The following is a 16767-nucleotide window of genomic DNA, read 5'->3' on the forward strand; positions in this document are numbered from 1 at the left end:
CTTTCCCCCTCACCACTAATGTCCAATCACACTGGCAAACATGCCTAGCTTGTTCCTGCTCCAAAGATTTTGTACTTGTTATTTCCTTTTGTACTAGTTATGTATTTCTGCATAATAAAACACCTTAAAACTTCATGACTTAAAACAGTAAGCATTTATCATTCCACAGTTTCTGGGGATCAGAATCTCAGGTGGGGCTTAGATGGGTGCTCTGGCTCCACGTCTCTTTTGAGATTGCTGTAAGATGTCACTTGGGCCGTCATATGAAGCTTGACTGGAGGCTTGAGGGTCCACATCCAATAAATACAGCTCCTTCTCATGGCTGGCAAGCTGGCACTGGGTGTTGGCAGGAGACCTTAATTCCTTACCATGTTGCCTTTCTCCATATAGTTCCTTAAGCATCCTTGTCATATGGCAGTTGGTATTCCCTGTAAATGTTCTAGGAGATCAAGGTGGAAATGGAAAGGCCTTTGATGTTCTAACAGAATTTGCACACCATTCCTTCCACTGTAGAATCTGATCACACAGACCAATCCTGGTACATGTGAGAAGGATTGTACACAGGCCTGAATACCACGAGGCAAGGACCGTTGAGTGTATCTTGGAGACTGGCTACCACACTCTTTCTCTCAAGTCTTTTTATTTTTTTCCCTGAGCTCACCTAATTCAGGTCTTCACTGAAATGTGATCTCCTCAAAAAGATCTTTTACCTGTCTAATATAATTTCAGGCATTGGTAGACACTATCAATGTAATATAGGGTAATGGGATAGAAGGTAATAGAATACGGGGACTCTAAGTCCTTGTGTGTTTATTTTTTTAATCATCTAACCCAGGGGAAACTTTGTCTATTCTTGTTCATAATACCGGCCAGTTATGGAATACAGTGCCTAACACAGAGTAGGCACACAGTATATATTTTTTGAATGAATGAATGATTTTTGAAGTAGTGATAATGAATTTACAATCAGCACTTCATGCTCTTTTATGCCATTTTGTAACTCTGCACAGAGAGTAATACTAGCAGAAACCTCAATGATGACAAGTCACAAGACTAGAGCTTCATAATATTTTCTTTAGGTGAATTATAGTGTGTGGTAGTAATTAAGGTTCCACATCATTCAATATGAATTATTTTTACCTTTCTAAGTGAATTTTGCAGGATTTATGAAATATTTTAATTACTATATGTAAAATGCAAATGGTTTTAAATATTCAGGTATAATAAATAGTACACTATCAGGAGAGAGTACTTGGAAATAACTATAGATAAAGAAAAATACTAATTTTGGAAGGGGCTTAATCTCATTGATCAGCATTACTTAACTATTTAGTACTTCTGGTTCCGGTTCATTTCAGTACCTGATGTACATGTGTATCCTTTGTCACTGAACTGAATGAAAAATGAAGTGTGCTTTCTTTCATTTATTTTTTTTAAGTGTGCTTGTTTTAAACCAACCTGGGAGAATTCTGTCTGACAGCCCTGTTTCCTACCTGCAACTCTCTAGGAGGCAAAATTGCAATTTCCCCCTTCCATGTTAATAAGAACACAATGAAAGTTAAGGAGCTCCTCAGTGGCTCAGTCAGTTGAGCATCTAACTTTGGCTCAGGTCATGATCTTTCGGTTCTGAGTTCGAGCCCCGCTCTCTACCATCAGCACAGCTTCTCTGCCGTCAGCACAGGCTCTCTGCTGCCAACACAGAGCCCGCTTTGGAGCCTCTGTCCCCCACTGTCTGCCCCTCCCCTGCTCACACTCTGTCTCTCAAAAATAAATATTAAAAATAATAATATAATGAAACCAAAAACCCAATGCTTAAGTTTCATTTAAGATGCTGTATTTTATGCTCTGTACCACGAAAAAAAAATGATTAGAAATATTCTCGAAAATACTCATTTCTGCAAAGTCATTTGCACCTATGCAATTAGATTATCATGACAATAATCTGTTCAGACTAATAGCTCTCATTGCAAATGCAATTATTCTAGCTTTAATCCATTTTAACTGAGTCGGAGAGCAGAAATGGGTAGGTCAGTCAGTAAATGAACCTCTGACTCCAAGATCAAAGTAAGCAAAAGGATGTTCAGTGGATTGCTAAATAATTTCTGGCATATGATAATAGAATTATAAAAATGGAGAGAATATTAGAAATTATCCAAGGACCTTTCCCAGCCAGAGCAGAAGTTTCCCCCACAATCTCCAACCTCTATTTGAAATAGACCCATGTTGGAGGTCTCTCCTCTCAAAGTATTTTTAGAAAATCCAAGTTCAAATGTTAAGCCAAAGTAACTCTCTTCAAAGTTTCCACATTTAGAACCTAGCTCTATTCCATGACACATGACAAAATAAGGCTAATCCTTTCTACCACTGGTCAGTCCTTTCAGTTAGTGATCCTCATACTTGGGTGCACCCTGGAGACCTCTGGGAAGCTTAAACTAATGCCCAGATTCCATTAGCAAAATTCTGATTCATCTTGTCAGGGGGTGAACCGGGGATCTGAAGTTTCAGAAGTTCCCCATGTGATTCTAATGTGCAGGCAGGGTTGAGAACCACTGTATTTGCAAAGAACTGTCTCATTCCCAACACTTTTCATCTTCTCTTCCCAAAACTAATTTTTCCCTTTTCCTTTAGGTATTCTTCACAGGACATAATTTCCAGATTCCCTCATCATCTTAGTCCCCTGAGTATGCTCTATTTCATTGTAGTCAATCCTCACACACAGAAGCTAGCAGTTCTCCGGTGGTCTGACCCTTGCAGACTAAAGCTGCCATTATGATTTCTTATTCTTTGCAATTTGAGTTGCATTTGTGTTTGAATGACTATGTGACACTGGTAGCACACTGTGATCCTGCGGTCAACTAAGTCTCTTACCTCATTTTCATATGAACCGATGCTAACCCATGAATCCCCAACCTGAATGTACAAAGCTGATTTTCTGAATTTCCTACTTATTTTATCATCTTGCAAGTTTACTTTCATTTGTTCTATTTTATTAATTTTTTAACGAATCATTATTCAATAGCCCAGGGCCAAGATTAGGGTAAGGCAAGTAAGGCATTCAGCTCAAGGACAAAATGTAAGGGGCACTAAAGCTCTCAGAAATTGAGACAATTTTTTCCAGCTTTTTTTGAGGTATAATTAACAAAATTGTAATCTATTTAAAGTATATAATGTGATGATTTTGTCTATGTATGCACTGTGAAAGGATCCCCACAATAGAGTTAATTAACACATACCTTTTTTTTGGTAGGAATGCTTAAGTTCTACTCTCTTAGCAAATTCAATTATACAATATAATATAATCAACTATAGTCACCATGTTATACATTAGATCCCCAGACCTTATTCATCTTATAAATGAAAGTTTGCATACTTTTATCATCCTCTCCTCCTGTCCCCCCCTCCTAGCCCTGACAACACCACCCTACTGTTTCTATGAGTTCAATGTTTGTTTTTTTTAGATTCCATATGTGTGATACCATCCACTATTTGCCTTTCTCTGAGTTCTTTCACTTAGTATAATACCCTTTAGCTTCATACATCTTGCTACAAATGGCAAGATTTTCTTCTTTCTCATGGCTGAATAATACGCTCACATTTTCTTGATCCATCCATTCATGACTGGGTTATTGTGAATAATGCTGCAATGAAAATGAGAGTACAGACATTTCTTTAAGATGATAAATAATGTTTCTAAGTTTTTAAAATTTTGAGAGAAGAGAGCGTGTGCATGCACACAGGTGAGAGGCAGAGAGATGGAGACAGAGAGAATCCCAAGCAGGCTACATTGCTGTCAGTACAGAACCCAGTGCGGGTCTTGAACTCATGAACCATGAGATCTTGACCTGAGCTGAAATTAAGAATCAGATGCTTAACCAACTGAGCCACCCAGGTGCCCCTAACAAATAATATTTTCATATAACATTAAGAAAAACAATATACATGGAAAAAAATACATGATAAACAAAATATCAAAATTTTAAATCAGATTATTCTCTTTTTTTGTTGTTGTTTTATGACCCTGTATTATTATGCAATGGGAACAGTTATTTCCAAGCAACTTGTGGTTCACAGGCCAGGCTAGCCATCAAGCCTCCACCTCCAGTCCACCCCATCCCTACCACAGTAGGTTCTAAGGGCTGACAATGATATGCAAACAGACTAAACAAATTAGAGCTTTATATATATATATATACACACACACACATATACATAGGGTTTCCATTTCCTTTTCCAGTTGGCCCATAGAATGGGTGGATATTTTGACGAGTGTATATGGAGGCACATATTTTTCTCTAAATCTCAGACTCCAATGAAGTTCCCCCACAGCGCTGCAATAACTATTTCCTCCTATCCCCAGATTTACCTCTGTAATTTAATAAACACGACCTTTGTATTTTTGTCTAAAACATTGATAAATATATTAGTCATGACAAATTCAAGAATAAACATTAGTTCTCTTATTGAGAAAGCTTACTCTAGTTTGAAAATTGTTCAAACAACTAAAAACTAACTTACCTGTAGTCATTTGCTTCACAATTCTCCATCTGTTTCTGTACTTAGGAGATGCTCATCATTTACTAAATAGACTTATACTCTTAGTGTTTGAAAAACTAGGGTGGCTGGCTGGCTCAGTCAGTTAAGCATCTGACTCTTGATTTCAGCTCAGGACCCGATCTCACAGTTTGTGAGATTGAGCCCCATGTCAGGCTCCATGCTGACAACACGCAGCCTGCTTGGGATCTCTCTCTCTGCCCCTACGTTGCTCATGCTCTTTCTCTCTCTCTTCAAATAAATAAACTTTTTTAAAAAAGTCTTAAGAAAAGGAATACCTCATTTTACATACAGGCAAAAATCTCAGAAAGCTTACAGTGTTTTATTAAAAATGCATTATAAATTTTATTGTCTATACTTTTTATTTACACAGAGAAGAATCACTAATTTATTCATTTACTTAGAACAATTACCTCTATAACTGCTTTTTTCTTCAAATAGCAGAATAAAGAGATGGCAGTTACAGAACATTACATTTTTACAAAGTACAAGAAAGAATTTTCTAACACCCAGAGATGTTCAAACTTAAATGTGAGCTAATGATCTCCTTGTCACTACAAGTGTTTAAGCTAAGATCTAGACCTCTTGCTGTGAATGCCACAGCAGAAAATCAAAAGTGTAAGAGGAGCTTGGGTTTGATTATTCCAGAGGTCCTTTACAGCTCTCGAGGTCTGTGATAAGACCCCACAAGATAAGCAGTATTATAGGGTTCCGTATAAAATTAGGTTGTTCTTTAGGCTTGCTATTGTATGTAACTATGGTTCAAAAAGATATTTGGGAAGGAGCAATGTAATTATTTTCATGATTTCAAACCCAAGGGCTAAACAGACATTCTGAATAGTCCTAATCTTCTTCTAAACAATCTACCATGCACCATTTTGTCTACACCCTGTGGAACTCCTATTTTCTGCCTACATTGCCATTCTGAACAGCACATTCTATTTACTACTTATTTGTAAACTAAAGTATCATGTTATTCTATTTGTTCTAAAATTGCCTCTTTCCTACCTTGGAGGGAAAATTAAAAGTTATCTCTATTGTCTCCATACATCTTTGCACAAACTGAATTGATAGGTACTAAGAAAATTTTGATGACATATTTTACAAAATTATGTTTACAATAGCCCAAGGAAAGAATAAATTTTTTATTCCTTTGAGATGAAACACATGTATTTAGCTTCTCTACATGTGTAGCTCTCAACCTGGCTATTCACTAGGATCACCTGGAAAGCGTGTACAATACTGATGGCCAAGCCCTACCTCAGGCCAATTAAATCAGAATCTCCTAAAGGAAAAGGAGCCTGGGTAAGAGTATTGGCTTATGTGTCCGGTTATTTTTAATGTGCACCAAGAGTGGAGATCTGCTCTTATATTTGTGCGGTGTACGCTCTCCCTCTCTCTCTGGAACAGGTGGAACTTAAACACAAAAACAAAAACAGTCAGAGGTTCTCTGCATGTAATGGACTCCACACCAGTAACTGAGACACAGGTGCAATCAGAATATTTTAAGTGCCCAAAAGAGGACAGATAGAGTGTCAATCGCTGACTTCCAAGAGAAGATTTCCTCCCTACTTTTTAAAACTAGGTTGAAAATAAAATATCTAATTCATAACTTCAGGTTCTTTTTGTTCCGTTCCGCCTTTACAATAAAACACAATTGAGAAATAAGTAGATCATAATCTGGGACAGTCCTAGTGTATCGTAGAGCCCTGATTGGCGGCTGGGAGGTTATATGGTAGTGTCAATACTGATCAGTAATAAAAACGAGTAGCAACAATGCTTTTTAGAAGTCTCAGCTTATTTTAATTTTAAAAACTCGGTTATGGGTCCATCATTCCAATCATTTATTTTAAAGTAAAAATTTGATCAAATCTATAGAAGAAACAAACCATAGATTTAAAAAAAAAAGATCTATTAAAGTGGACTGGTCCAAAGACAGTCAGGCATAATAAGATATTTATGTCATCCTATGCTAAGGAGAAGGGAGTCGGACTCTGGGGCTTCAGAGAGAAGTAAGGCAATTCCCAGAAAGACGAAAAGGAGTAAATGGTAAACAAATGTTTGCTGGGCCTTACACAGACAATAGGATATAGAGAGAATTTTAGCAAACAGATTTTGCTAAATTCCTCCCTGTCTACCACTCCTAGTGCATATTAGAATATAGTTATCTATGGTACTATCTCCCTTTCTGGAGCAGGACCTCTATCAAGATACTCTTAGGAAGTTAGAGGGAAGGTCAAAGTTTCTTCCTGCATCTTCTGGGCCCTGACAGTTTTCAGCTTAAAATAATCCTTATACCAAAGTGGCACGTCATGGGATGATTTTTTTCTGAACACCTGTAAGTCAAATATTGTTATTTGAAAACAGTCAGGTTTAAAGGTAGCATGAATAGTATAATCCTATTTTAAATATAAACATCTTTCATATATATTAGTCACCCACATATACATGGAGTATATATGTTAAGTATATAAACTAAATTATATATGTAATTTTCTATGTGTGGGTTATCTCTGGATTTAGGATTACTAAATTTTTTAATTACTAATTTTAAAATTTTTGTTTCAATTTTTTATTTTATTTTATTTTATATTTTTTATAAAATAAACAATGAATTAGTTGTCTGATAAAGAAATAATAAATAATTTTATCAGTTTATATGGCTTGAAATACCACCAATTTTTCTTATGCTGTGGTTGAGATCCAGAAACCTGCTACCATAGATTACTTTCAAAAAGACAACAAAAGCTGGATTTTTAAAAAAGTTTTTAAATTATTTATTTTTGAGAGAGAGCGTGTGAGGGGCAGAGAGAGGGAGAGAAATAGAGTCCAAGTAGACTCCACATATCAATGCAGAGCCTGATGTGGGGCTCAAACCCACAAACCCTGAGATCAGGACCTGAGCTGAAACCAAGAGCAGACACTCAACCAACTGAGCCACTCAGGTGCCCCAGAAAAGCTGTTTTAAATGAAATATCCAAGTTTTTCCCTTATCCTATTTTTTCTGCCCATTCCCTCATTCTTTTCAGGATTGAGAATTGATGCTATTTTTTAGACAGGTCAAATTTTTGTTGGATTATAAGAGATGAGAGCAACAGTATAGAAATGTCTGGATTGTGTTTAGGCATACTCTATAATTCTATGTATCATATCTCAAGTCATCGCTAAGATAATTGGGGAAAGTGATTTAGGGAAAGAGGAGAAAGAAATACTAAGTTTGTAGTGCAACTCAACTTCTTGATCTTTTAGGCTGTTCTTTAAAACTAGTCCAAATCTCACCTACTATTGAAGACTTTCAACTAATTCACTAATCTTTCTCTGCTCTGAATTTTTAGAGACTATTGTCTATATAACACATTTAAACCAATTCAACATTGAGTTACATTGTTATTTCACCTTTAATGTGTATAAAACTGCCTTTTACAATGAGCAAATTAAGGGCAAGACTGTTATTCTACATGAGCCCAATACAACCTTATGCACACAGCTATCAATATCTACTTTTCACATTCATGCGGGGGTGGTGTCTTCACGGTGGAGCTTACTCACTTGCACTCAAATTGTGAGAAATCCAAGTCTCCGATAACTTCCTGGTACCCAAAGCTAAATCAGTTAGTCTTTTCAGTGATCTGTCACAGCATGTTTTACATGTTTCAGTGGTCTACCACAGCATGCTTGACAATGATTCCAACTTGTATCATTCGTTGTTGTCTTCATCTGATCATGTATACATTGCTAATGTAAACAAGAAATGCTTTAGCCATGTAGCCCAGATAGCAGACAAAATGTTTTTCAAAGGATGAGCTACGAACGGGTCTTCCCAAAGCTTGTTTGGGATATATGAGAACATTAAAATACTTTGGAAAAGGGCACCAGGGTGGATCAGTCGGATAAGCATCTGACTTCCTGCTCAGGTCATGATCTCAAGGTTTTGTGAGTTTGGGCCCCACATCCGGCTCTCTGCTGTCAGCGTGAAGTCCACTTCAGATCCTCTCTCTCTCTCTGCCCCTTCCCACTTGCTCGAACACACATATTCTCTCATACTCTCTCTCTCTCAAAAGTAAATAAACATTTAAGAAATGTTTTTAAATACCTCAGAAAAATTTATGGTAAAATAAGAAGGAAAAATGCTGCATAATTGGGGTACCTGACTGGCTCGGTAGGTATAGCATGCGACCTCTGATCTAAGGGTCATGAGTTCAAGCCCCACTTTGGTTTAGAGCTTACTTTAAAAAAAGAAAAGAAAGACAACTAGATATCCTTATAGGGGAAAAAAAAGTTAAACCTAACTCTTACCTCAAAATATATACAAAATTAACTCCAGAAAGACAGATTTAAACAAAAACTTAATAAAATGCTATATACATTATCCAGCTCTTAGAAATTCATACTGTACATTAATATACTAAGGCTCCTGTGAATTCTTGAAGTGAGTAAACTTGTTTAATTTGGTTTAACCCAATATTTCTCAGTGAAATCATTTGTTGTATAGCAACAGCTTGTAAAACATACTTTGAGAATTGCTAATTCTGATATTCAGAATTTCATTTCCTCTTTCTTAAAGGTCATACCCAAATAGCACACTTTATCATTATCAACATAAAGGTTATTAGGGTTATTTAACAGGAATCTTAACATCATAGGCTTTGTTGCATCCAAACTTCTCCTTAAAGATTCGCCATCCAGAAGATTGTCTTTCAGTGTCTGGGGAACCAAATAAACAATCCTATATATTTTAAGGTTCTGAGAACCAAGGATGATCATTTCATTTACCAGTTAGTCTACCCAGTACACAGGAAGGCTGTTAACTTTCCATTCTCTAATATGTTTTCCCAGAGGTTCATTCTTTTTCTCTGGTTCAACTTTTAGATCACAACGGTGATATTTTAAAATATTCTATCTGGGAATGATTCTACTAACACCAAAGGAAGCTGCAGATTATGCACTGTGAGACTGCTTGACAAAAAAGAACAATGGAAAAGAACATCTATCCTGACAGAGAACAAAACCTCCTAGCTCTGCTTAAAATATTAAAAATCTGGTTTGCAGCAGCTTCTGTCTTTCTATGAAAACAGACAAAGATGGTGAAAGCATAGAGCTGGAATAGGGTTCTGGATACCATAGTAACAGCATCTTCAGTGATGACATTATGTACCACCTGGTGCTTTACTGACTAAATTGCAATATTATGTCTCAGTATTCACCAAGGTGGGAAAAAGCCCAGGCATAAAACAGAACAATCACATTAAAGGAACAGTTCACCTACAGGTTGGAGTAGGACGCATTAATCTTTTTTATATTACTAATAATGTCCTTTGTGCTACCAGGTGTTAGCTCCACAGCAAGACTCGTGAGCAAAGCCAAAATTCAAAGTGAAGGTAAAACAAAGACCTATAAATGTGTACATCACAAACATGAATGAAAGACCCACCGAAATCTAATCATTCAATAAGAAAACCTTGTCAAACTTCTATTCTGTTTCATCAACATAGTTTCGAAGGAAAAGGCTAAATGACCACTTTGGGGGGAAATGGAGGAGGTGGAGAAGACCTTTGGACTAGATGATTAGTCAGGACCTTCACCACATGAAAACACAATTCTTCTGTGATAAAGCCACAGTATTTCAAAACATTAGAGTATAACAACCTACTTAACTTGAGAAAACTCCCATTTTTCCACCTAAGTCAGAGAAAACCCAGTCCTCCTCCTCCTGTGTGTCTCTTTATTCTCACGTGACTACCATACTCATGACACTTTGAATACCAGATGTGTGGGGGTTTTCCCCAGAAAACTGCAATTCTCTGCAAAACCAGCTGGGTGTCCCACAATTCAAACTCAATTCTGACACTATCTACTTAGACATAGCATTAAGTCCCATAGGTTAAGGACTCAGTCCCACAAGACTACACACTCACACGTGTGCACGCGCACACACACACACACACACACACTTCAGATGCCAGTTACAAGTCCAGGTTGTCACATGTGCTTCTGACATTGACTGGTTATAAATCAGAGGCTCCCATGGCCCCCACCCCAGATTCAGTTAATTTTCTAGAGCAACTCACAGAACTCAGAAACCAATTACTTATGTTTACCAGTTTATTAGAGGTTATGATAAAGAATACAGATAAACATCCAGATGAAGAGACACAGAGAGTGAAGTCTGGGAGAGTCCTGAGCACAGGAGCTACTGTCCCCATGGAGTTGAGGTGCGTCACCCTCCTGGTACTTGGATGCATTCACCAGCCTGAAAGCTCTCCAAACTCCATACTACTGGGATTTTTTGGAGGCTTCATTACATGGGTTTTTCTGGATCTCTCTCATTTCTATAGGCAATATACACATTATTAAACATTTGTTTTACTTTCTCCTGTTAATCTATCTCATGGCAGTTTAATTCCTAAGCCAACCAGAAGAAGCTTGAGGCATAGAAGAAAATTTTGCCTCCCCTACAATTCTTCTGATTAAATCTAACAAAAGACATTTGAAATTATACAAATATATGAATTATATCTCAATAAAGCTTTTACCAAAATAAAACAAGTAACACAAAAAATACGTAGATGCATATGTATGTATATCTATATACATTAATGTAATATTTTAATATATGTCCTTTGAGAGGCTTTTAAAGAAAATGGAATTATACAGTGTATGCTATTATGAGATCTGCTTTTTTGGTTTGATTTTATATTAAGACTATTTTTTAAGTCAATGAGCATTAAAAATCATATTAATGGTTAAATAGTAGTTACTTATATGGATATACCATAATTCATCAAATTGATTACTTGGCTCTTATAGTGTTTTCAGATTTTGATGTTAAAAGAAATGATGTGAGAATATTGTCAGATTATTTCTAATGAATGCAAGTTTAGAAAAAAAATTGTGAATCAAAGGAAATACATTTTAATGTACATATTACTGAAAAAGTTATAGTAATTTAAGTTCTGAAAATTCTTCTATTCCCATAACTTTATTTAAACTGGAAATTGTCATTTTATATCTTTGCCAAGTAAAAATTGCTCTATTATGGTTATCTTAGCTTGCATTTCCTTAATTACTAGTGAATTTCAGCATTTTTTATATATTTAGTCACAAAATAAAATTTTAAATTGCCTATTTATATCCTTTGCCCACTTTTCTATTGATGGGCTTGTTCAAGTGTTTTTGAAAGATATATCTAATTAGGACATGTTAAAAAGATTGAGGCATGTGTGCTACCTGAATGTAACTGAGGTAAGATAAGATTTCGGAATCATAAATCTTCATTTCATTTGAATTGCTATAAAGTTGTGGCTTCTTCTGTTTAGGCCCAAAGTGATATTGTGGTTAAAAAATATGCCAAAGTAATTTCCATTTTTTTTAATGTTTATTTATTTATTTTAGAGAGATAGCTCAAGCAGGGGAGGAGCAGAGAGAGAGGGAGACAGAGAATCCCAGGCAGGCTCCAAGCTACCAGTGTGGGCTCAAACCCATGAACCATGAGATCATGATCTAAGCTGAAACCAAGAGTCAGACACTTAACCAACTGAGCCACCCAGGTGCCCCAGTAATTTCAATTTTGAAACCTAAGTCCTTTACTCTTAGGTTTGAACTCTGTGAAGAAAAATGCATACATAGTGTGACTAATAATATTTGTTAAAAATTCTCTTTTTTCTCTCCCATCCATGCTCCCACTTTAGTGCCTTTTGAGCCATTTTCTCTTTTCAAAGCCACCTAAAAACTCTTCTTTTAGTCCAAGCAAACTCTGTTTCTATTCCCTCCCTCTCTCTCACTACTGTTTATCATGTGTTATGCAAATATAATTAAAAACAAAATTTTCTACCAGCTCAGATAACCTCTCCACAAAGGTAGAAGAAAAAGAAAGTGGATTTATTAATGAAAAAGCATTGATCCAGAATGTGACGCACATCACAGGCAATCCACGAAGAGATAGCAAAGACAGAAAGAATCTCACCCCTTTATATAGCCAGGCATGTTCAACCCATTGCATACATGTTCTCAAATGGAATGGCAACTAGTCTTCAAGTAAGAGAACTTGAAAGCACCGTTTGTCACACTTCCTAGATTCACTTGTAATTGGGGTGGCTGTCCTCGTTAGTGAATTGTCTTTAACCGGAAGAGACAATCACTGCTCTTATCTTTAGGACAGGATATACATAGTTTCGGAGTGAGTCATCCTTGGAAGCTAGGCTTTTACCCTCCCACAGAAACTGAAAAATATGGACACTATTTTTCTTAATGATTATTTTTCAAAGTGATGGCTCCCCAGTCCTTGGGGAAGACACTCCTGGGTTGTAATATAGGCAAGAGGCTTATTTACGTTTTAAAAAGGTTTAAATACACAGCAAAAGCACAGTTACAAGTTTTCTAAAGAAAATGCTCTGAAAGAAAAGACGTGGGGGAAGGGAGCAGAGGTAGTCGCCATTCCTTTTTGCACCAGGGAAAGTAAAATAGTCTGTTTTTCCTTTTTTGTTTTGTATCTGTCCTTACATATGCAAATAGGTTTAACCTCACTCAGCTTGGCAACACCAAAATTTCCTACTGAGGGCAGGGAAGTGTAGGCCAAAGTCCTCTATAGTGGAGGACAGAAAGAGGCTTCATTGTCCCTGAAGAGATGTTCCATAGGTGATTAAAACACCTCTAGACCAGCAATCAGTGTTCTCGAGGTCCAGTCCTATTTCTGCAATTAATTTGCTGAGTGCTTTGAGGGCTCTGCCTTCTGAAAATCTCAGCTTCTTCATCAGATCAGTGAGAGGATGATTCTTTATGTAATTTATTCCAACTATAAAATTCAGTTTTTCATGAGCTGCAGGTACATAGAAAATAAATGGCAATGGACTCTTCTAACAGATGTCCTAGTACAGACCGAACTGGATGCACTTCCTGAAAATAGAAACATGACTTCAAATAATGAAGGGAAGCAGCTGAGAAGGTAGAGAAGGAGAGGGACCAGTATTCCTCATCCAGAATAATAAGGAATAATTCATACCAAACCACCAACAACTAGGAAGCAATGGGCACAAGACTTTACCAGAAATGATTACCAAATCTCTGTGCACTGAGTTCTGCTAATTACATCTCTGACCTTTCAGCCATATCCCGAAAAATAATTGTCAATTCAATCACCTTGGCATATGACAATAATGATATCTAAATTATAAGACAATTTTAAACACAAAAACATATTATGGTCAGACCTTACAGATACAGGATGTTCTGCTCTTTGTTCCCTAATTTGTCAATAAACCTAAATAATGTATATATTAAATAAATCTAAGTAGTTGTATCATTTATCTATTGCACAAAAATGTGTTGCATACAACTACAGTGGTATTCAACAACAGACATTTATTTAGCTCGCCGGTCTATGGATTTCTGCTGACCTGGCTGAGCTCCTGCATGGGTGCATGGTCCAGGAAGAATCAGCTGATGCAGGACTCTTCAGGAATATCTGAGAAAACACAGTCCTGCTTCAGGTGTCTCTCATCACCAGCAGTCCAAGCTGAGCATCCTTCTCAAGATAAAGCAAGAGCACCAAGTGAAGGCTCCTTGCCAGCCTCTGCTTGGTCACTTTGCCAAGGCTTAGAATGACCAACTGGTTGTCCTGGTTGGCCTGGCCTTTCCCACATGCAGGAAGATCCCTCAGGTCCAGGCAATCAAAGGCAGTTGGTCCCTCTACAACACCCATTGGCAAAGCAAGTAACAAAGCCAAGCCCAGTCAGAGTGGGAGGGCCCTACAAAGGTACCCTTCATGGCAAAGAGCATGAAGAGAAAGTCATTACCACACAAGGATTTTTAATTACTTCCTATCTATGTGATCTATTCTTGAGTTTTGAATAAAACAATCCATGAGGATAGTTTTATGTGTTATGTCTGTGATGCCACCTCAGTTCCTAGATAGGTTCTTAACAAACAACTCCTCCAGGTTGACTTCTTAGCTGCCAAAGTTGTGGCTTTTGAATTACAAAACTGGGTATGTACAAAACCCTTGACACTAAAATGGTTTCCAACCTTGGGGCTTCAACCTACAGACATGGGACCTTTGATAAATCCCCCTCAACCACACAGGTCAAATATGCCCTACATTAACCTATTGATAATTTTCTCATTAACAAGAGTACTGCTAGAGCTCTGCAGTATTCTTCCAAAGTGAAGAACTTTACACTTCACCTAACCTACAGAACTAATTAACAAAGGTATAGGAGACCCTCCCTCCTCCAAAAGCCAAAACAAAACAAGGTCACTCCACCATTATGGTCAAAGCACATGAACTCTCATATGAAGTGCAATATTTAGGCACATATTTTATAGGCACATATTTCTTTTTAGTATTAGAGAAAAAAGAACATTCCATATTTCAAAAAATTTAACTCTGATACACATTTTTTATCCACTTAGTTGCTATTTCATCAAATGGAAAGAAAACTGCTCAGCTCCATATTCAACAAATTTTTTTTCTTTTCTTCTTACTGAAGTCTCTATTGCCTACCATGATTTCATAAAACTCTCTTAGGGAAGATAATATCATTAGTCATCTATTTTGGGCCAGTATCTCATTTAATCCTCATAATAATTTCACACAATTTACTATCATCCATCTTTCACATTTTTTTTCTATTTCATTAACATGAGACTGAGAAGACTATAATATGGCTCTTCAAGATTATTCTGACTGCCTTCAACTGGCCTTAAATGTTTAATGGTTATTTCTCTAAGAAAGAAAACCTTGTGTTCTCTGCAGTAACTCTCAATCACTATGTTTTTCAAACATAAGGAAGAAAAACTCTGCATGAGTAGATGAGGAAAATGTGCAAATCCCTACTCAGCTGAGGAATTTTGCCACCACTTATTCCATGGTCATCTCTTTTAATCCTAAAGTTTCAGTAGCAATAAAAACTGGTTCCTCCTAAATCTGTCAGTTCATCTACTTTTGAGGTTGGGTAAATTGTTCACTTACCTAACCATCTCTATCTGCAGTATTGACAGTATTTATTAAATTGCCTCCCCATTTGTTCCAAAGAAAAAAGTAATATATTCTGTCTTTTCCACAATAAAAAATCAGAAAAATAGACATATCTATAAAATATAGTAAAATTATAGAAACAAATATACATATTACCATATATATTATATTCATAAATATATCTTACACATTTTATTACACAAGTATACTTATATGCAGTATATTACATATTTTACTATATTTTTATTGTATTATATATATAATCATGCATTGTATTACTATTCTACTATACAAATTATATAAAAATAACTGATATGACACCTTAAATCAGTGGGAAAAGGATAGATAAGTCAATAAATGGTATTAGGAAAATAACCTCATACAAAAGTAAATTCTAGGGGCACCTGTGTGGCTCGGTTGGTTCAGAGTCTGACTCTTGATTTCGGCTCAGATCATGATCTCACCTTTCCTGAGATCAAGCCCTGTGTTGGGTCCTTGTGCTGACAGCGTGAAGCCTACTTAGGATTGCCTCTCTCCTCTCTCTCTCTGCCCCTCCTCCACATACTCTCTCTCTTTCTCTGTCTCTGTCTCTGTCTCTGTCTCTCTCTCTCTCTCTCTCTCTCTCTCATAATAGTGATAGCGGCAAGTTCCAGACAGGTAGGAGCCTCAGAAGTTACCAGTCCTCAAATCAGGTTTTACTTCAGGGAGAAAGACATATATCGATGATGCTGGAAATGCTGAGAGGAAAAATAAATCTGTAGCGACAGATCTGCTTAGATTTTATCCCACTCACATGTGTGGTAGAGAGATTCCTGTGATCCTGACAAATGACTTGTTTTCCCTGAATCTCAGCTGCTTCATTTACAAAAGTTCTCAAAATAAGGTCTCAACTGAGCTAAGCTTTAAGGCCACTTCTTGTTGCAGTATTACACCAGCCTGTCAAGCAGCTTCAGTGACATAAGACAGATACCCGGGCCGCAGATCACACTATGAGCTACAGAACGTGTGTGAATCCTGTGTTCCACCTGCTTCAGTTCTGCTCTGTAAGTTGTTCCTAAGGTGAAATGTTTCTAGAACAAACTCTCTCTGTTACCTTCCTGGGGACTGGAACTCATGAAGAAGTCTCATAAGGTTTCATGGGCCTTTTATGATGCTGTTTTAGCATTCTTATAAGAGATTTGCCTTCATGTATGAACTCCTTAGAAAAAAAAATTTTACAGGTTTTTAAGTATATCGTTTCTGAA

General features: G+C 36.8%; 1 pseudogene; it reads right to left on the reverse strand.

Annotated features, from left to right (window-relative positions):
* The window catches only part of LOC115305247, a 14937-nt pseudogene extending 689 nt beyond the window's left edge, over positions 1-14248 (reverse strand).
* Positions 14249-16767: the final 2519 nt, after the last annotated feature.

The sequence above is a fragment of the Suricata suricatta genome, chromosome 10 (genome assembly GCF_006229205.1).
Source record: "Suricata suricatta isolate VVHF042 chromosome 10, meerkat_22Aug2017_6uvM2_HiC, whole genome shotgun sequence".
In the NCBI taxonomy this organism is placed as follows: Eukaryota; Metazoa; Chordata; class Mammalia; order Carnivora; family Herpestidae; genus Suricata; species Suricata suricatta.